General features: G+C 44.9%; 1 protein-coding gene across 1 annotated transcript in view; it reads right to left on the reverse strand.

The window, feature by feature from the left end:
• Positions 1-22092, reverse strand: part of rbfox3a (RNA binding fox-1 homolog 3a) — an 867097-nt gene that overhangs the window by 787375 nt on the left and 57630 nt on the right. The window lies entirely within an intron of this gene.

The following is a 22092-nucleotide window of genomic DNA, read 5'->3' on the forward strand; positions in this document are numbered from 1 at the left end:
TGGTATATTGTGGCAGAAGCGGCGTCATTCCGTGGCATTAAAGCGGCAGGACGTCGAGCGAGGCCGCGGCTTGGATAAAACTGCTGCGGCAGGAGAGGAAAGGTCAGGAAAAGAGGGACAGGAGGCAGGCCTAAAGAGCCGCTGTGGACAGTTCATGTAAACGAGCGGCTTAATTAAAACGTCTCGAGTTTGACGGGGAAAGAAAAAGGTGAAGAGAGAGAGAAAGAGGAACGAGTTTCGAGTTCAGACTATAACGTTATGGATGTAGAGTGTTTGAATAATTCATGAAAGAGCGTGTTTACTTGTTATTGCAAAACTAATACAAGTAATAAATTACAATCAAGTTTTTGATAGATTCATTGGTCTTAAATATATTCCTTTTCGTTCACCATCTGATAAAAGAAAATGGGCAAGAAAAATGTAAAACGAAAGCTGTGACACACTTATTTTCAGTCAAATGCACCATTGTGGCATGAATCAGGATTAGTCCAAACTGCAAAGCCACAAATGAAGAAAAATAAGTCTACGGTTCACGACATTTGAATATGTCTTTTGAATAGAACGCGGCGGTATGGCTAAATATTGCTATAATGATCAATTTGGCAAGATATAATTGAAGTCACTAGTCAAAACACTTTACAGAGGCATCTATAACCTTTGTCTTAACTTGTTTAAGAGTGTTTAAGTGATGGTTTTAGCTTTTAGCTGCCTCCTCTTCTCACATCTGATCCGTCATTATTCGTCCACAGTCGAAGTAAATGAGTCTCAGCTTTGAAACAGGAACGATCAAAAGCCAAACAAATGCCTAGTATTCCGTGTATCGGCCGTTCCGCCCGACAGCAGCTTCACCCCTTTACAGAGCGTGGGACCGCCTCGGTGCAGAGCGTGGGACCACCGCCGTGCAGAGCATCCACCTCCATGCAGAGCGTGGGACCGCCTCCGTGCAGAGCGTCCACCTCCGTGCAGAGCGTGGGACCGCCTCCGTGCAGAGCGTGGGACCACCGCAGCGCTCACAAACAGCCTCGATTTGTATCGGTTTCACCAACATCAGCCTCAGCGCTACCATCGATTCATTGAACATGTATTCCTTTTGGCTCTTGTGGTCCCGCACAGTGTTGGCCCCCCTCACACCGCAGAGTCGGCCCCCCTCACACCACAGACCGCAGAGCCTCAGCTGACCGCTCTCATTCACTGTACATTACATCAGTGTCACCAAAAGGTCAGCGCGACGTCTGCTCGCGTCTGAGGCCGTTTGTTTTGGTGAAATGTCACGTGTGGGAGTGGCCCGTACGTAAGGGTTCGTCTGCGAGGAGAACGGGGCGTGTCCTGCCATGTTAAAGGTGCACGACGTCCCTTTGCACAGCAGAACAGTCACTTGGCACAGCTTTAATTCCATTATTCACATATTGCATCGCTGAAGGAAGTAGTACGTCGCAGGAAACTACCTTTAGTTTTTCTCCCCAGTTTGACAGTTTAGGTGATTTTTAGAACGTTTCTTGCTGGTAGGAGTTAATTCTGGAACTGTTACCAAGCAACCATTATGTAAACAAAGACCAAAGATAATTTAACAGTTGTAGAAATATGTAGAGAACATTTTCATTTTGTCCAATTCATGTTTAAACTTTTTTTGTTTCTCTTTTGCGTGGAAATCGCCGCTGCATTTTGGATGGTGTTTCGTGTATTGATGCTTTTCTTCCCAAACTGCCACTTGACAAATATTTACCACATGTACAAGCTCGCCAAACAAAGTAATAATATATATAATAAAAGATGAGAACTTGTCTCCGATGATTTTAAACAAACACTTTTATCTTTGTCGAGATGTTGCGTTGCTTGAATTGTTCCACAGTTTGGCATTAAACCTATTCACACCTTAAAAAGCGGGCGCGGCTCTCTCGCTCGTCTCCGTGGCGATAGAGACGTTTAATGCCATCGCTGTGGAGCATTCCAGGTAAAGCGTTAACATCTCCATGAAGACGAGCGGAAACATTTGGTGCATTTAGACTGAGACGGAGCCGACAGCAGAAGAAACGATGGAACTTTACTGCAAGTATCGCAATATCGATACCAAACCGATACCAATAAGTTTTGTATTAAAATGCATGGAATCTCCTTCACAAGACATTTGACCTTGAAGACATTTGACCTACACATCATTATCTTTGCTCCAGCTTCACCTGATCGAAATGTTATAAATACAACCAATGTACATTTTTTTAAATTTACCAAAATACGATTTAAAAAAAACATTTGGACACTTTTCAATCAATCAATACTGACCGGTCAGTATTGATTTATCCATATTTTGTATCAGTCCACCCTGGCAGCTAACACACATAGCAAATCATCCATTGCAGCTTAAACTGGGACAAAAACAAGATTTTAGTTTGTTAACCTCATGTTGTTTACCTTTTATTTGTATAATTGTCTTAAAGCGTAACTAAAAATGACAATAAAACATAAGAAAAACACAGATAAGAACAGCAAAAGAGTCACATGCACCATCACTTATACTCACAGCACACTGTAAGACGCACCGGGTAAAAGAGAAAAGTACACTACTATTTTAAACTGAAACTAAATTATCTTTAATTATCTCTGTGGCGTTCGAGTAAACTCACAATATTATAAACTAAATCCATTTAAACATCTGGCTTCACACAATAACCCCGCCACTGTAATACTGAGCCCTGTCGTCGGGGGAACGTCCTGGCTAATAGGTTCTCGTGTCCCATTAGAGCCAGTGTGACGCGGCAGTTCTACGCGGCTCGGGGGCCCCCAGCGCCTCGGCCCCCGGCGTTTTTAATTCACCGCCGCCTCCGCGCGCCTATAGCTCTTTGAATCCTAATAAAACTCGGCTGGACGACACACTCCGGTTCGCTCCTCTCTAAAATGCGGCATATTCCAATCGCGCGTCCCTAAATTGGTGCTGTGAAGTCGGCGCGGGTGCTAATAAAGCGGTAAACACGCCGGCGTTGGCGGCGGCGGCGGAGGTGTAATGGCTTCTCCGGGCGTTGGCCAAACACCGGGGACGGTCATGGATCCAGCCGCGGGTCAAACCTCTTCACACTAATACGTTTACAGCCGGCGCGAGCGCGTATGTCCGGCCGGCGAACGAATAGAGCTCATAATGAAGCTGATTCACCTGAGTTCAGACACTATTTACTGCCAACGGTAAAGCAGAGGTTTAAAGGTCAACAGAGACCACGCCCACCGGGTTCCACCACTGAATGACCCCTCATTTGTCCCCAAAGACTTTCCCCCAAAAACTAAGATAATAACATTGACAGTGAGAGAAGTCAGAGGGGCTAATCAGCTACAGAAAGTGCTAACGAGACCTACAATCTGATTATAACAAGTTATAAAACTATAAACTGCGATTTGAATGTGTTTTTTGGACAGAAAACAAACACATGATGAACATTAGTTACGTTTGTGAAATGTTGAGTCTGAATCATCTCATTACAATAAAGGGGAGTGGCTTGAGGCGGTCACATGTTGCCCAGAAGGTCTAGATTTGCCTGTGGTCATGACCGAAAGGACAAGATGGCCGATAAAGCTGTATTAAAGCTGTGACGGGGCGCTCCCTAGATATTGAGTGAGGAGCTCGGGGTAGAGCTGCTGCTCCCCACGTCAAGAGAAGCTGCTGTTTACAGTCGTGCAGACAATTACATTCAAGTGAAGAGGAACAAATCCACAGGAAATGTGTTCATATATAAATAAAGGTCTATTTAGTGTATTGTTTTTTGCTTTTTTAATTGCAAAATTGCACATATTTAGAACAAATTACACATGTCAAGTGGATGGAGGGGTTGATTTCTTGATTAGTTTTTCATGTGCAATCTATGTGCTGTCGTGACACATATTCATGTGCAATTACTGTCGTGATCACATGCAATGGTATTTATTTATTTATTTATTTGTCTAAGGGAGTTTTTATTTGTTTATAGGAGATCTTCTACTGAAAGTGTTTTTCAGACTTCCTATAAGTGATCTGTTCTTCTGTATCTACCTCTGTATCTACCTGTGTTGCACCAATGAAATTTCCCCATGTGGGACAATAAAGGAATATCTTATCTTATCTTAGTTTTGTCGACATATTAGATTAAAAAAGAGTAAGTTAAACTAGATCTTACTGAAAATAAAATAAGTCTCTGCATAATCTTTTTGAGTTCAAACTTTAAACAAACAAGATAAGATAAGATAAGCCTTTATTTGTCCCACAATGGGGAAATTTTAGTGTTGCAACACAAATAGATACAGAAGTAAAAGAACAGATAACTTATAAGAAGCTTTAAAAACACTCTTAATAGAAAAACACTTATAAACAAAACTCTAATAGACAACAAACACATCTTTCAGCACGAACAGTCCAAATCTGACCAACAGCGACTGCATAACATGCCAGAGTCAGTCAGGAGGCTAGTTTTACTCTGTTGTCCACTGCCTGCTGTGCAAAGTGCAACCTGGAACATAAACATATATAACAATACAATAACGTGCGGAAAACGCCCTTCCACACGATGCTAACCTGTCCAACATCCGTCACAAAAGACTGAATCCGACAGAGGAAACTTTCTCAGTTCCATTGAGCCGTCCACAGTTCCATTCCTGTATCTCATCCCCTGAAATGACTCGGTGGATATTGCCTTGGCGCTATTGTAAACTCTTGTACCTCTTCGGGAGGGAAAAAAAAAAACTCTTTATTTTCTCCCCGCAACCCGGCGAACAACAAGCCTCCTGCCAGACGCTGAGTTACGGTTCTGCCGCGCGCCTCGGAAAAATGGAAAAATGATGAACAACGCCACCAAAAATTTAGTGTGAACAAGTTGCAGAGGTGACGGGGACGGCGGTAAATCCTGCCCCGGGACAGGTTACGAGATGAGCCGGGGCGCGCGCGGGCGGCTATCGGCACGGCTCTGTTTACACGTGGAGTTGTTGTTTTTTTTCAAATGTGGCCACGCTGATGTCATCTGAAGTGGCCTGTTCCCCGCCGCGCTCCCACGGCGGAACATTTGATCTCATCGCTGGCGTTTGTTACGTGTCACTTTCAAGGACGCGGCGCGGCATCTGTTCCCCGAGCGGTTCTGAGGGCGATTTAGAGCCAAATGTGGAAGGTTTTTCGAAATGGGAAACGATACGTGAACGAGTCTCTGATGTGTTGAAACGCAATGGAATGATAAAAGAACAATGCTTACTGCTGTTGTGTCCATTTCAGTGAAAAAAGAGAACAAATATGGACCAAAAAAAAGAAAAATATGACTTAGAAAATAAGAAAACAGCTCCAAATCACCCCCAGTGACTCTGAAATGACTGAAAATAAGCATTATTTTATTTCTTTTACAAGCAATCATTTTTAGATTGTCTTAATATAGTAACAACAATCATTATGCTTGTGTGATTGATGGAGGCAGTTTAGTTCCTTAAATATGTAAACCACCATATTATAGCTTATTTCAGTATTTTGATTATGTTTTGCTGTATTATTTTTAACATAGTAGATTCATTCTATTTTCAATCCAAACTTGTGCACGCACCACATTCAAAATGTGATTAATCTGGGACAACATTTGGGACTAAACCAGGACAAGAACAAGAGGAATGTGAACTTGCCTCGCCTCAAAACGATGTAACTTTAAAGCGAAAAGAGCTTGTATTGTCGTCAGCAAATGTGTTCAAATGATCGCTACACGTCACGTCCGGAACCGTACAGTATCCCTGAGGAGGCGGGCCAAGCGACAGGATTGGCCCGAGCTAGCCTGGCGTTACGGTTTGCCAGGGAATGAGAGAATTCAGTTAAAAGTGACACATGACATGGATTCTTTTTCGTTACTGGTCAACACGCTCTTGACCGTTGCGTTAGCCTAGCATGTTTTGATGTCAGTTCGATTTATGGACTTAAAAACAGCAGAGGAGACATTCTGATCTCCACCTTTGACGTTTTGATTTCTGAGGCTCTGATAAGACGAGTTTGTGAACAGGATCAATGAAACGAGCAGAGATGTTTCTGATGTTTCGCGTTATAAAGCTTGAATAAAAGCAAATTCTGAATCATGTGCGTCCTTTAGCTCGCCGCGGATATGTGCGACGCGACCTGACAGTTTAACACGTGACCTCCTCGCTGTGAGCCGCGAGTGCTAGCCAAGATACCGCTGTGAGTTCGAGTCTGTTGGCAGTTGATTGGACTGTGGTGTTTTGCAGGAACGAGGTCACGCACACATATCTGCCTCTCCAGCGCCGCCGCTCTCTCTGTTCTATTTATTTCATTTTCCTAATCCTGCGAGAGACACGAGCCACAAATGAGTTTATGAGAGGCAGTTTTTGTTTACGGATCCGCGGCCTCATATCGCACCCCCCCACGCAATGCCATTTTGTCCAGAAAACTATTAAAAATTAATACAGCGGCTGCACTCCACTGACACATTAGGCCCTTTAATAGAAAGATGGAAATTTAGACCATGAATTTTGAATTGTTATTCTTTACAAAGGTGTTGCTTTGCCAATTCATTTTCAGGACTCATAAGTCTGACGCATGTTGTGTTAAGGTTTTATTTTCTCTGCTTGGACCTTTGCATATCTGTTTAGAATAAAGAAAAGTGTGCAAGAAGAAACTAAATACAATCATTGTTTAGGTAATACCTTAATCACATTGAGTTTCATACTGCAAATACACAAAATTAGCATTGTATTATTTAAGATGCAGCTAAAAAAGACAAACAGCCAATCACCACTAGAGGGAGCACCTCATCAGCAATGCAAATACAAACTTAAAAACTGTATTAAAACTATTTACGCCATTCTTACAGATCACCAGTGACTACACTCCTGATTATCTTTAAGGCTTCTTAAGGTTGAATTTAAAATGTCCCAGAGTGCAACGCTGCCGCGCACATGAAGGTTAGCGGTTCCAGGCTCCTGCTGCTCTGACAGAAGCTTCTGTCCAAATGCTGTAGATCTAAAGTTCACAGTCTACAAACTCCCCCCTCATTACACAATCTTACAAAAACCTTTAAAGGTGGGGGCGCCATGTTGTGAACCATCTTTAGGCTAATATTCGCTAACAGGATGAGGCTTTCAAAAGTTAACATTGTATTTCTTTACAATAAGTCCATTATCTAATATATTGAGTGCTTATTTAATTTGAAGAAGCTGCAGTGAGAGTTATAATGTTAAAGTTAAAATGCAAAGTCAAAAAGACGCATTCATTTGATGTTGAATGAATTTAAACTCAGCAAATTAAGTGAGACAGTTTTATTCATTTTAGATATGTTCTTTGTAAACGACTGTTTTGTCTAGCTCGATGCCTAATCATTGAACAAAATCAACAACTTTTCTCTCTTAATGACTTTCAGGTGCAGAAAGGAGATGTTCCTCAGTGAAGAATACTTGCCGACTGTTTTTCGTGTTAGACATGAGCGCATCGTCCAGTCTGAAATGTTCTGTATTGCACTTTGGAGCTGCAGATTTCCGGCTGGACTTGGTGAGGACATGGACTGTATCTCACGGCGTCCTCTGCGTACATCTGTGTGTTAGCTTCTGCGTACATCTGTGTGTTAGCTTCTGCGTACATCCGTGTGTTAGCTTCTGCGTACATCTGTGTGTTAGCTTCAGGGCAGACGGCCGGGAGATCGTTCATACAAGCACTGAACAAGAGGGGGCCTAAAATGGATCCTTGTGTCACCCCCACTGAGCGGTCCAAAGAGGACAGAGTGCCCTTGATTCCCGCGCAGTGTTTTATTTTTTTAAGTACAATTCAAAACATTGTAATGCACCTTCTGAGAGATTATGATTGGATTATCAGGATCACAGAATGCTATGGTTTATCGTGATGAAACATTTGCTCAAATCTGAAAACACGGCACTCACTATGTTGTTTTTTCATTAAACCTTCAGTTGCAAACAATAACTTTAGATAATGTAAGTGTAACTATCTCGCCCAGTGACACAACTGAAGAGGGAACGCCTCATAGATATAAAGTCATGCTAAACGTAGCTTTGGCCATATCATGAACATAATCATAATATCACATTAACAAACGTCGATAGTGACATGTGTCCTTTTGAAACAGATTTTAGATTACTCTGTGCAAAAGTGCAGAAGAGAAGAGACATTCAGCAAACTGCCCACAGCATGTGTCCAGTGCCCAAACCTGTGCATCTTTTGCAAAATAGAAAAACATAGATTTGACAACGTGGGTCGATAGTTTAATAAGCTCGTTGTGCATCAATATCATCTACTAACACGTAGGTTAAACTCCCAGCTCTTTTCTCTCCTCCAGCTCTTCTCTTTTCTCTCTCCCTCAGCTCTTTTCTCTCCCCCAGCTCTTCTCTCTCTCCCCCAGCTCTTTTCTCTCCCCCAGCTCTGCTCTTCTCTCTCACCCAGCTCTTTTCTCTCTCCTCCAGCTCTTCTCTCTCTCCCCCAGCTCTTTTCTCTTTCCTCCAGCTCTTCTCTCTCTCCCCCAGCTCTTTTCTCTCCCCCAGCTCTGCTCTTCTCTCTCACCCAGCTCTTTTCTCTCTCCTCCAGCTCTTCTCTCTCTCCCCCAGCTCTTTTCTCTCTCCCCCAGCCTGAAACTAATCCTCCGCCCGGTTTGTCCCATTCCTCCCAGTGCGTCTGACAAATGTGCCCTATGTTAACACAACTAGCGCTAATGTTCACTGCTGCTGTTTTCCATTTAGCATCTCTGTTTGCTCCAAAACAAAAACCCGCCCCCCTCCTCCCTTCATATCTGTGTACAGACGAGTATCACTGACGCCATCGATCACCCGCAGAGGCCCCAGCGTTTGACCCCGAGCGCGTCCCAGGGCTCAGAGCTGCAGACGGGAGCATTAGCCACCTCCGCCTGGGTGTCTGTGCGGAGAGTTAGCGCGCCGTGATGGATGGGCTGTTACCTGCGGCGCCCGAGCCCGACTCGCACGGCCTATAGGAGGGTTTAAGGAGGAGCGGAGCACAGATCCCAGAGAGGGACCTCCAGACACGACCCGCACACATCTGTCAGACATGAGACCCGAGATGGAGTGGAGTTTATCATCCGCTAATACAACAAGCGCTGGAAGGGACAGGCTTCTGCACAGGGCTTTGGATATACAGTACATACTTCAGTGCATAAATATTTTTACACTGATATTAGACATTTTATAAATGACCAAAGATACACAGAATAGTAGAACAGTGTAGTTTAAAAAATATACAATATATTTAATGTAAAAAGTATGTCCCAGCCTGGTCCATCATCGTCCCTGTCCCCAAGAAGGATCGGATCACTGGACTTAATGACTACAGACCTGTGGCGCTGACGTCTGTAGTCATTTGAACGCCTGGTCCTCCCCCACCTCAAGTCCCTCACCTCCCCCCTGCTGGACCCCCTGCAGTTTGCCTACAGCGCCAACAGGTCTGTGGACGACGCCATCAACCTGGTACTACACTTCACCCTGCAGCACCTGGACTCCCCGAGAACCTATTCAGCTCTGCATTCAACACCATTAAGAGTGTTTTTTAAAGTTCTTTGTTGTTTACTTCTGTACCTACTTTGTTTTGCACCACTGGAATTTCCCAATTGTGGGACAAATAAAGGCTTATCTTATCTTACCACCCTCCCTGCTCTGCTCCAGGAAAAGCTCTCCCAGCCCAACGTGCCTGACCCACCTGCAGGGGGAGCACTGACTTCCTGATGGATCTGACTATCAGCACAGGAGCGCCACAGGGCTGTGTACCTTCTCCCCTGCTCTTCTCCCTGTACACAAACTGCTGCACCTCCAGCCCCATCACCATCACCACCGTGGAATTCCGCATCCTCTGCACCACCATCACCCAGGACCTCAAGTGGGGGCTCACCATCAACCTTCTCACCGGGAAGGCCCAGCAGAGATGTACTTCCTTTAGCAGCTGAGGAAAGCCAAGTTGCCAGCGCAGATGATGGTGCAGTTTTACGCGGCCATCATTGAGTCCATCCTCACCTCCTCCATCACCTCCTCCATCACCTCCCCCATCACCGTGTGATACGCTGGAGCCACAGCCAGGGACAAACAGAGACTACAGCGCCCTCTGCTGAGAAGACTTCCATCTCTGCAGGACCTGTACGTCTCCAGGACTTTGGGATGAGCAGGTCAGATCACAGCCGACCCTTTGAGCTACTCCCCTCAGGCAGGAGGCCACTCCCCTCAGGCAGGAGGCCACTCCCAGAACCTCGCGCCACAAGAACAGTTTCTTTCCCTCTGGCGTTTACACTTTAACAATAATTCAACCAATACTATTTACACCCTGCTAACTTTCTGCACTATCTCTGACCATTTATACATTTTGGTGTGTTTTTATATCATTTATTAGTAAATTCCTAATTTATGCATGCCATTTTTGACTCTATAGATGTTGCTATTATTATTATTTTATTAATAATTGTTTTATGTTGCACCTTGTTTGCAAACTCTATTCAATGACAATGTCAATAAACCGTTTCTGATTCTGAGCTGTATCCAAGTGCTTCAGTGTTATATTGCAGTTGGTATACAGTATATATATTTTTCCATCTGAACTTTACATTGGACCTTTTATGCTTTGTAGATTCTTCATGAATGACTATTCCACGTCTTTATTTCCCCCTACTTTACCCTAGCCCTACACATTTGAGGTTTATATGGTCCAGCTCCATGTTATAATCCCATTAACAGCATCGAATCCTCACCTTTGGGAGACATGACAGCGTTTGGCCGTTTTGCTTCAAAAATAACACATCAATTAATCCATCATCGCGCCGAGGCTAAACTAATTTTCTGCCGGCTCAATACCGTAATTGATTCATCATTTGAGTGAGAAAAAGATTTTACAGGATGGCCATTTTTGTGATTCGGGTCTTGTCATTGGGCAAGGCGGAGCCCCTCGCGACTCCACGGCGATGGCTCTGCACTTAAAAAGGGTTTAGGGCTGGAATCAATCACCATGCGGCTGACAAATGAAAAGAATCACAAACTTGGACTTTTAATCTGCCCAACAATCTGGGCTAGGTCACCTCTCCTTATTCGGACGCCATTTTGCTCACTTTTTCAATCTTACCCAGCGGGCCCGGCCTCATCTCCAGCCAGCGGCGAGGGGCCAGTGGGGGCTTGTTTCGCAGTGAGAGGATGCCCAGGGGAAATGTAATTCCCTTTGGTCTGGTCGGTTTCAGGAAGGAAAGGATGGAGAGAGGAGGAAGAAGAGAGCAGAGGGACACAGACACTGATTACAGACCAAGGATGTGACCGGATTGTAATTCTGTGCATGTTTAAAATGATCCGCACATTGTCTTCTGGAGCATGTTGCGGTGGACAACTGACTTCAGCCAAAACCAGTCGTCTCACTCCAGCTCGCAGATTAAGGAGAGATGGACTGGTTTGCACATATTTAAACTTTTTAGCATATCAGCAATTGGCCTTTAATCTCCAAAGAGTCCAATATTTGGTCAACGCTGCAGATATAACTCTATAGTATTGCACAAAATGTGACCACACTTTTACACCTTATGATTTAATGGTTGTTTGAACTCATATATTTCTGGGGAAAATCAAGATCAGCCCAACGTTTTGGCCCAAAAATATTTGCCATCGACTGCTCTGGAAATGGCAACGATCGTGAAAAACAAATTTTAAAAAATGGTTGATCTCTATTGAAGTAGCTGTAGTTTAGTGTAGATGAATGCTAACAATAGCTAGCCTGCTGAGGTGGTTCCAGGTTTGTATATGATAAAATGTATTGTATATTTAAATGCAGCTATCACAGCTGTCTAATCTCAACCTTAAAATGATCTTTTACAATATGTTGCATTGGGGCAAAATGATCTCTCTCCAACTTCCAAGACCTCCAACACCACGGCCTGCCCTTCACTCACGCGTTTTGACCACTGCAAACCGGGAACACGCCACAAGAGCAACACTAAACTGGTTCAAACCAAGTCTTACCCCAGATTACAGCATTCCTAATCCCAGGACAATGCAGGTCTAATCCAAGCACTACACCAGGTCCACTCAAAGGATTTAACAGGTCTAAAACTTCTACTGATCACAGGAAACGCCCCACACGAGCTGCAGTTATAAGGTGGCTCTCACATGTTAAATGTGACCTTTTTTCAGGAAATCATGATAAAAACCACATTCTTTTCCCTGGGAAAAGAAGAGTTTTACATTATTGTAAATCCAGTAATAGTGAAAAAATAATTTAAAAAAACAGAACTCCTTTTTATCAGTTCTCATTTTAGAGCATACAATTCAGCAAATAGCTTGGCAATAGCTTTAGATAGAGTAGTGTTGAACTTATGCTCATTACTTGCCACCTCGCTGATTAGACATGCTCAAACTTCCAAACTTTTCCCTTTATTTTTTTCCTTTTTTGGGGACTGGAAATGTCACTTCCGGAACCAAGCGGCGTGCGGTCACTGTTGAGCTCCGAACAATGCACTATTTTACACGAGCTTTCTTCGAGAATCAAACGCCAAACATTGTCCAGCGATCTGCTACTCTGCTGGAGCCAAGAGCATCAGACACATTCGTCCCGCTGGCATCTCCCCGGCCACACTCCCATACGCCCCTGTTCACCCCCCTCGCCCCCCCCGGGCACAGGGGCAGTCCATAATGGAGCCGCAGCCGGGAGTGAGAACACCGGACTCCCCACCTTCACTGCCTCCATTACTCACGAACGTCCCGGAGTTTCCAATCCCCATTCACTATAGGCTTTTTGAGTGATCACAGGCCGAACGCAGCGGTGTGGTTGTGGGACTGATTACGGCGGGCTGCGGGGGGGCGGAGATGGAGGGGTCTGGCGGCACGAGGAGGTCGGCGTCCGTAGCTCGGGGGGGCGGGGGCTTGGGGGGGAGTGAGCAAACCCCGCCGCTCCCGTAACCTTTAAGAGCACATCGACAGCGCGGGCAGACGACGAGCGCTAATAAAGACTTTTCAATCTCGCAGGCAGCAGCAGCAGACGCCGGGCCCGAGCAACCGCCGGTCCCGCACGTGCCGAGGCCGCCGCCGCCGAGAGATCCAAGCTTCATTTCATGCTACGCTGCCCCCCCACCACCACCGCGGGCCCCGCAACACCCTCCGCACGCACACATCTCCCCATAGTCATCCAATCTTAACTACGGGACACAAAATCAATGAGAAATAATGTCCAAGGGTTAAATAATAGGTTTCTGCACGATCACATTTCACTGGTTTGATGCTAAAGGTTCGGCACGTTTGGGAATGGTGTTGGAGTACCTCACGATCACGATCAGTGTGCATGTTTTAGGGTGATGGCGCAAACTCACGCGGACTTAGAGAGAACATGCAAACTCATCGATAATAGAGCAAGCGTACTGAGCACACACTCCCAGACCATCCTCGCCGTTCAATTGCCAAATAGGAGCCGCAAAATCAATGAGAAATAATGTCCAAGGGTTAAATAACACTTTTCAGGACAATGGAAATACTTCATCCGTGACATACGACTGGGTTTGGAGTAACTAGCTGGAGGAGATGTGTGTGAAGCTGGGCTCTGGTTATGATGAAGTGAAGGACAGATTATTATTGTCAATGTATTAATACTGATTGACGTATTTTTAAGAAAGTTAAACGTGAAACATGGGAACAAAACAGAAGAAAAAGAAAAGTCTGTTTGGTCTGTGTCATCCATTTCTTTGTGTCTTTTTTCCTGCAGCCAACTGTACGTTTCAAAAGGTATCCACTCACTGTGTTCATGGCAGGGGTTTTGAGGCCCAAGTGCATAGTCTTAAACTCCAGTGGCAACGGCACAGAGAGGACACTCAATATTGCAATACTTTCCATAGTATTACTGGTATCATATTGAGGGCTGGTGAGACAAAGTCCAAATGTTAAACAATAATATACCGTATTTACCGGAGTATAAGTCGCACCGATGTATAATAGAGAAGAAAAACACATTATATACGTCACATTTTTGGGGAAATGTATTTGATCAAATCTAAGACCAAGAACAGACATTTTCCTCTTGAAATGCAGTTTAAAATAATAACAGATGAGAGAACATGGTGAATAGGTGTACGTATGCTAACGCTAACACCTTCAGCTACATGAGGCACAGACAGAACTGTGGTAAGTGTCTGGTATGTTAACGTAACATATTAACAGTTATTCAGATAACTATAGCATAAAGAACATACTAACAAGTTTACCAAAGCATCAGTTTTACCCCAAATCACTAAATCCATTGAATTCTTCTTCCTCTGTGTCACTTCTAAACAACTCCACAAACTCCAGAGGAAGAGGAGGTGCAGATTGTTCTTCTGCGTCGCTTAGAGCCTAGAGCGCCCTCTTGTGGTTGTCAGTGGGAAAATAACTAATAATATCACATATAAGTCGCTCTGGAGTATAAGTCGCACCCCGGCCACAACTATGAAAATACGGTAGGTTTTAATGGAAATACTTTGTTTAAATCCAACAGGTTTTACACAACCCGGTTCGGAGCGTCCAGACGGTAGCAGTGTGCATGCGCGGGTTGGCATAGTAAACACACTGGCAGAACATGCAAACGCCACACAGCTTTCGGCCACAGGACACGCAAACGGCACAAAGAAGGAAACGCACTCGTTCTGAATCGGAGAAGTGCCGGGTCCGAGCCTTTTCCACACTCGACTCGTTTAAAAGACAATTAAAAGTGATGTTTAAGTCACACAAACACTGAGTATAATATGACATGTACTGCGCTAATGTGACAAATGGACCGCTGAAGCCTGTTTGTTAGCGGCGCGCGGCAGATGATCTTCTCACACTCCACTGAACATTGCGATGTTTTGTCTTGTATGTGCAAATAACTGAATGACATAAATAATACAACTGCCACATATACACTACGCCATCAAAGTTGGTTCAAAAGAATAAAAGAACACTTCAAGAATCATCAGTAAGTAACAGTGTCAGCGACATGGGAGAAACGAGCGAAGGGAAAACCAAACGTGAAACAACAAATTGAAGGTAGATAAAAGGGCACATTAAAAAACTTTAATTAAAATCAGTATTATGAACACATTCAGATTAATATGCTTGAAAAGGTCACACGGAACGACGGTGAGGGAGAAACGCTTTCCAGGGGCTTAAGGAGAGACTCGCCTCAAAGTAGATTTTTTGTTTTGTTTTGTATCATTATTTTATTATATCAAAGCTTCACATTTCAAGAAGGATATTTCATTGAAACAAAATGTAACTTTGATGCAAGAAAAACTGTATGAACTCGGAAAAAGCCATAAATTACTGCAGAGAAGACAGAACACCACGAGCCAAAAGCCAAAACCTTTAAAGATATTTGACCGTAATACTTGCAAATGTTCTGAGCTAAAATCATATTGTTTACATGTCATTTATCGAGCAGCACGTCATCGGCGGAGGGGGAGTGGCTTATGGTGCTCAGGCTTGTTGTTGTTGATGGATCTTTTTTGTCTTAACGGGTAGTTTGGTCCTGTCCAGAAGATCCCACAATTATAATATTAATACATTTGTTAATTACAGACAGATTCTCCTTTTCACGTTTAAACTTTTTTAGAGTCGGGCCGAGCTTCTCCCCCGCGCTCTGATTGGCTTCTCCGACCGCCCGTCACGTCGTGTGTGGGCGGGAGCGTTGCAAGTGCGCGACGTTTACAGCAGAGGGCGACACATCACGACCGTGGAGCTTTTCTTCTTCATTTGACCCACGTTTTGGGCGTGAACCAGGAGCAGATGCACCGGAATAAAGAGGCGTTTAGAACACGTGTAAGTCAAGTTCCTCTGACCTGGAACAGACGACGACATGGAAACAACAGGATCGTTCAGATGAATTTGCGGTGTTTGTTGGCGCAGCAGTGGCTCAGAGGGTTTCAGAACAACGACAAGCTCAGTCAGAAGTGTCTTAAGTGCTAAAGGTAAGACTGACTTTGACTCGTGTTCACTGTGAGGGAAGTTCTAAAGGTCAAGGGAATAAATGTCTGAACGCAACTGAATTTTAAGTGATTAGAAGCCACGATTAAGGGTAAAAACACGGTATGGCGTTTATCAATCATAACGTAAGAGACTGTCACTTCAAACAAGCTACAGTATCACTCAAGTAAGAGTAAAAGTATCGTGTCAGAGAGTTACTCAAGTAAATGTGAAGAAAGACTTCCACCTCCGCTGTTCTGTTCATTGTGCAGTGGAAGGAGGACCTCGGCTTTCAGAAGGGTTACTGTGTGGGCAGGAACTACGCTATCGGGGGAACTAAAACCACATTACATCCGCCTGAATCAAAATGAGACAGCTGTGTGCCGTCTGCATCTACTGTCATTACAAAGCATTTTTACCGGCTGCCAAACCACGCTAGTCGTTCTTAGCGGTGGTAGAACGCCCAAACGTCCTCTCTCCCCCTCTCTCTCTCTCCTCCTCTCTCTCTCCTCCTCTCTTCTCCTCTCTCCTCCTCCTCTCTCCTCTCTTCTCCTCTCTCTCTCCTCCTCCTCTCTCCTCTCTCCTCCTCTCTCTCCTTCTCTCTCCTCCTCTCTTCTCCTTTCTCCTCCTCTCTCTCCTCCTCTCTCCCTCTCTCTCCTCCTCTCTCCTCCTCTCTCTCTCCCCCTCTCTCTCTCTCCTCCTCTCTCCTCCACTCTCTCATCTCTCTCCTCTCTCTCTCCTCCTCTTACCTCCTCTCTCTCCCCCTCTCTCTCTCTCCTCCTCTCTCCTCCACTCTCTCATCTCTCTCCTCTCTCTCTCCTCCTCTTACCTCCTCTCTCTCCCCCTCTCTCCTCCAGGTCTGTCCAGTGTGTTCAAAGTTGTTACACTGCAGTGAATCCAGCCGCTCGTCTCCAGCATTAATCCCACAACCTTTAATATCCAATGTCTCTGCTCCATGTTAATGCAGAGAGAGAGAGAGAGAGAGAGAGAGAGAGAGAGAGAGAGAGAGAGAGAGAGAGAGAGAGAGAGAGAGAGAGAGAGAGAGAGAGAGAGAGAGAGAGAGAGAGAGAGAGCGCCGGGATCAGGGCCACGAGCTCTCCTCCTCTCTCCCCCTCTCCCCCCTCTCTTTGCCTTTCTGCTCTCCTCTCCTCAAATGTCTCCTCTCCTTCTCTCTGTCTTTTCCTCTCTCGTCTCCCATCATCCTTGCCTCTTATATGAATTTTTATTTTCTCTCTCTCCCTCTCATCTCCTCAACTCTCTCCACTCTCCCTCCCTTTCTCCTCTCCTTTTCCTCTTTCTCTCCCTCTCGTCTCCTCTTTCGCTCCCTCTCGTCTCCTCTTTCTCTCCCTCTCGTCTCCTCTTTCTCTCCCTCTCGTCTCCTCTTTCTCTTCCTCTCGTCTCCTCATTCTCTCCCTCTCGTCTCCTCTTTCTCTCCCTCTCGTCTCCTCTTTCTCTCCCTCTCGTCTCCTCTTTCTCTCCCTCTCGTCTCCTCTTTCTCTCCCTCTCGTCTCCTCTTTCTCTCCCTCTCGTCTCCTCTTTCTCTCCAGCTCGTCCCCTCTTTATATACCTCTCGAATCCTTGTCTCCTCTTTCTCTCCCTCTCGTCTCCTCTTCTCGTCTCCTCTTTCTCTCCCTCTCGTCTCCTCTTCTTGTCTCCTCTTTCCCTCCCTCTCGTCTCTTCTTTCTCTCCCTCTCGTCTCTTCTCTCTCTCCCTCTCGTCTCTTCTCTCTCTCCCTCTCGTCTCCTCTCTCTCTCCCTCTCGTCTCTTCTTTCTCTCCCTCTCGTCTCTTCTTTCTCTCCCTCTCGTCTCTTCTTTCTCTCCCTCTCGTCTCCTCTTTCTCTCCCTCTCGTCTCCTCTCTCTCCCTCTCGTCTCCTCTTTCTCTCCCTCTCGTCTCCTCTTTCTCTCCCTCTCGTCTCCTCTTTCTCTCCCTCTCGTCTCCTCATTCTCTCCCTCTCGTCTCCTCTTTCTCTCCCTCTCGTCTCCTCTTTCTCTCCCTCTCGTCTCCTCTTTCTCTCCCTCTCGTCTCCTCTTTCTCTCCCTCTCGTCTCCTCTTTCTCTCCCTCTCGTCTCCTCTTTCTCTCCCTCTCGTCTCCTCTTTCTCTCCAGCTCGTCCCCTCTTTATATACCTCTCGAATCCTTGTCTCCTCTTTCTCTCCCTCTCGTCTCCTCTTCTCGTCTCCTCTTTCCCTCCCTCTCGTCTCTTCTTTCTCTCCCTCTCGTCTCTTCTCTCTCTCCCTCTCGTCTCCTCTCTCTCTCCCTCTCGTCTCCTCTCTCTCTCCCTCTCGTCTCCTCTCTCTCTCGTCTCCTGTCTCTCTCCCTCTCGTCTCTTCTCTCTCTCCCTCTCGTCTCCTCTCTCTCTCCCTCTCGTCTCTTCTCTCGCTCCCTCTCGTCTCTTCTTTCTCTCCCTCTCGTCTCTTCTTTCTCTCCCTCTCGTCTCCTTTCACTCCCTCTCGTCTCCTCTTTCCCTCCCTCTCGTCTCCTTTCACTCCCTCTCGTCTCCTCTTTCCCTCCCTCTCGTCTCCTCTTTCCCTCCCTCTCGTCTCCTCTTTCCCTCCCTCTCGTCTCCTCTCTCTCTCCCTCTCGTCTCTTCTTTCTCTCCCTATCGTCTCCTCTTTCCCTCCCTCTCGTCTCTTCTTTCTCTCCCTCTCGTCTCTTCTTTCTCTCCCTCTCGTCTCCTCTTTCTCTCCCTCTCGTCTCTTCTCTCGCTCCCTCTCGTCTCTTCTTTCTCTCCCTCTCGTCTCTTCTTTCTCTCCCTCTCGTCTCCTTTCACTCCCTCTCGTCTCCTCTTTCCCTCCCTCTCGTCTCCTTTCACTCCCTCTCGTCTCCTCTTTCCCTCCCTCTCGTCTCCTCTTTCCCTCCCTCTCGTCTCCTCTTTCCCTCCCTCTCGTCTCCTCTCTCTCTCCCTCTCGTCTCTTCTTTCTCTCCCTATCGTCTCCTCTTTCCCTCCCTCTCGTCTCTTCTTTCTCTCCCTCTCGTCTCTTCTTTCTCTCCCTCTCGTCTCCTCTTTCTCTCCCTCTCGTCTCCTCTTTCTCTCCCTCTCGTCTCCTCTTTCCCTCCCTCTCGTCTCCTCTTTCTCTCCCTCTCGTCTCCTTTCACTCCCTCTCGTCTCATCTTTCCCTCCCTCTCGTCTCCTCGTCTCCTCTCACTCCCTCTCGTCTCCTCTTTCTCTCCCTCTCGTCTCCTCTGTGTAATTGAAAAAGAAGGATTCTGCCGAGTGTCCCAGCCTCACAGCAGGGGAGCTATTGGATTGGGGGAGACGCACGCTGTATCATATTGCTATGTATGTGTTAGCTTCTCCGCGCCGCTGATGTTCGCCTGGTCGCTCCGAAAGGCAGCAAAACAGAAGAGGAGGATATTTGCAATTTTATTACTACTTTAATGGATTCCTCTATCATTCAGGAATTGCACTTTCTAATGCATTGGGCCCATAAATACAAGGCTGAATAGACAGCGGTTCGGCGCTCGTCATTATTCATACATTCAAATAAATTAGAGCAGAAGCCGGGATGAAATATTCTGTCCGTTTGCGACGTGGCACCAGCCGAGTTTGATCATGCATTCAATCTAATCGTGTACAAACCCGGACACGGGAACGTGACATGTGCAGGTGCTAATGCTAATCAGAAAGAAGAGTGAAAGAGCGGGAAGTCATTTCAGTATCAAAGAGTTTGAAGTATTGTCAACCTGTGTGACATGGAGACGGAATGAAAAGAATCCACAGCTCGTTTGCACAATAAAGCAGAGGTGAAGGTGATTGTAGTGGAAGCATTTGAACCAAACTTTTACAAGAGTCAGAGTACAAAGTACAAAAGGTGTATTTATCTGGGATATAAAGTCAGGACTGTGTGAACACATTCAACGTTCAAAAGGAAAAATGGGTCAAAATGATGGCACAAATGTCACAATATCAAATTTTAGAGTCACAATTATTGTGAGGAAAATATTGCGATTTTACATTTAATCACAATTATCTGCAAAAACATTGATATTGAAGAGGGAAATGTGTTAATTATAACAATTAACAGGCCTACCGTTTAATACAGCAGATTTTGAAAACAAAATTTAATTGCCACAAATGGATTCAATAAATAATATAAATATGCCATCCATCCATTTTCTACCGCTTGTTCCCTTTCGGGGTCGCGGGTGACTGGAGCCTATCCCAGTGAAGTTCGGGCCTTAGGCGGGGTACATCCTGGACAGTGGCCAACTCGTCGCAGGGCCAACACAGAGACATAGACATTACAGACAGTTCACGCTCACATTCATTCACTAGGACCAATTTAGAGACACCAGAGTTTTTACCTAACACATGCATGTCTTTGGACGGTGGGAGGAAGCCGGAGAACCCGGAGAGAACCCACGGTAGCACGGGGAGAACATGCAGACTCCACCCAGAGATAATGTGATGTTGGTCTGGTCCGGGAATCGAACCAATCGGCAAGAGCGCTAACCGCCTTTGCCACCGTGCACCCTATATAAATAAATATGGCAATAAACTTTGATTTAAATGTAGCTCATTTAAGTATCATATGAGTTATTAGTGAGACGAGCTCCATGGTAACTCTCAGGAGCAGCGATTAAGCCTTTCTTTTGGCTCACATCAACATCAAACAGCTTTGTGAAGAATGAAACAATGTTAACAGGTAAGATTTCACTCTTGGCACTACCTGTCTCCTCCTCCTCTCGCTCCCCTTTGTTAACCAATGGATAAACTATTGTACCCATAAGTTTGTGTTGCACTGAATCACCTGTGAATTTTGTTTATCGACAAATGGCAATAAACCCTATTCTGATTTTGATTCTGATTCGTTGATGCTATTCAGGGCCTTTTGTAATCCAAGTGTTTCCATTTTAATATAGTTACTTCTAATTCGAGTCCAGTTCAAGTCCAGTTCAAGTCCTGACGCTACATCAATAAAACAACACTACTTTTGAGTCTTTAGTGACAGCTGTAGGGGGAAGGTGCTGTCAGTGTGACAGGGGGGAGGGCTTATCCTAATGAGATGTAAATGAGCCCCCCTGTGACTCTGGGCTCACTCAGGTGAAAAACTTTGAGCCCTGTTTTCTCAGTGAAAGGTTTTGAGAATTATATACATTCAAATGACCACAACTTACTCAAATATGATCAGATGTGCATGAGTGAGACATCATTGGATAACTTTGAATTTACACTTTCAGAATCTGTGAATAACTCAAAATGTCTCTGGGTAGACTTGTGACTGGTTTTCATACGGCCGGTCAGATATGCAGTAATTGCAGTAATCTACTGAAGGCAAACTGAGGGCACACAAAGACTGGAGCGGTGCAGAAACTTATTGGTGCCAAATGTCGATACGAACGATATAGGTGAAAATACTCCCACAATAGCTGATACTGGAACCTGGAATATCGTCCATTTAATAATTATCTTTACAGAGGACATTCCCTTCCATAAATAATTGCAGCATTTGATTGAATTGTGATCCAAGTGCGACATATTGTGCAGCTCTAATAGAACATGAAACTCGTGTCCAGACGCTGAGCCAGGATTTTATTTTAGATCACAACGCATAGTTTAGTTTGATGAAGAAATTAAGACCTAGACACAGACAAAATGTACTCTACACTGCAAAATGTATTTTAGTCTGAGTCAAGCTATACTCAAATCAGTGATGACTTGAAATCTCGTCTCAATTTTTTTGTTTCAATGTACAAAAGGTTATTTAAATTGATTAAAAAAGTTAAATTAAAAAATATGAATAAAAGTTTGAATAAAAGTTATATTAATCACATTGCTCTGTTTCATAGGCCTTATCCCACATTTACAAATAAGTATCCTCAATGTGACAATTTACTTAAAGCATTTAGTTAAAAAATACATAATGGACCAAAACTATGACAAAATAAAAACAGAAGACCAGAATGTTCCACCGTGGCCCAGAAATAGAACCCATAACCTCGTTGTTGTAAGGCGTGAGCGCTAAACCATGAGTCACTATGAAAATGTTCAGATTCATGAAAAATACAGAGGCTTATGCCGGAGTGGTCACTGACATTTCAGGACTTCCTCAATTGAAGACATAGTTTTGACAGCGGAATTGGTGTTTTGGAATATGATTTTTCTATCAAATTCTGACATTTACATTGGTGACCTTATTCTAGCTAGCATAACGCATAGCCGCGCAGGTGCTAACCCTGGAGACCTGGACTGACGTGCTTCATGTCCTGTTTGTCCAGCG

This window comes from Eucyclogobius newberryi, unplaced genomic scaffold, assembly GCF_026437365.1.
Source record: "Eucyclogobius newberryi isolate DKJ021-1_F unplaced genomic scaffold, fEucNew1.0.hap1 SCAF_13, whole genome shotgun sequence".
NCBI lineage: Eukaryota > Metazoa > Chordata > Actinopteri > Gobiiformes > Gobiidae > Eucyclogobius > Eucyclogobius newberryi.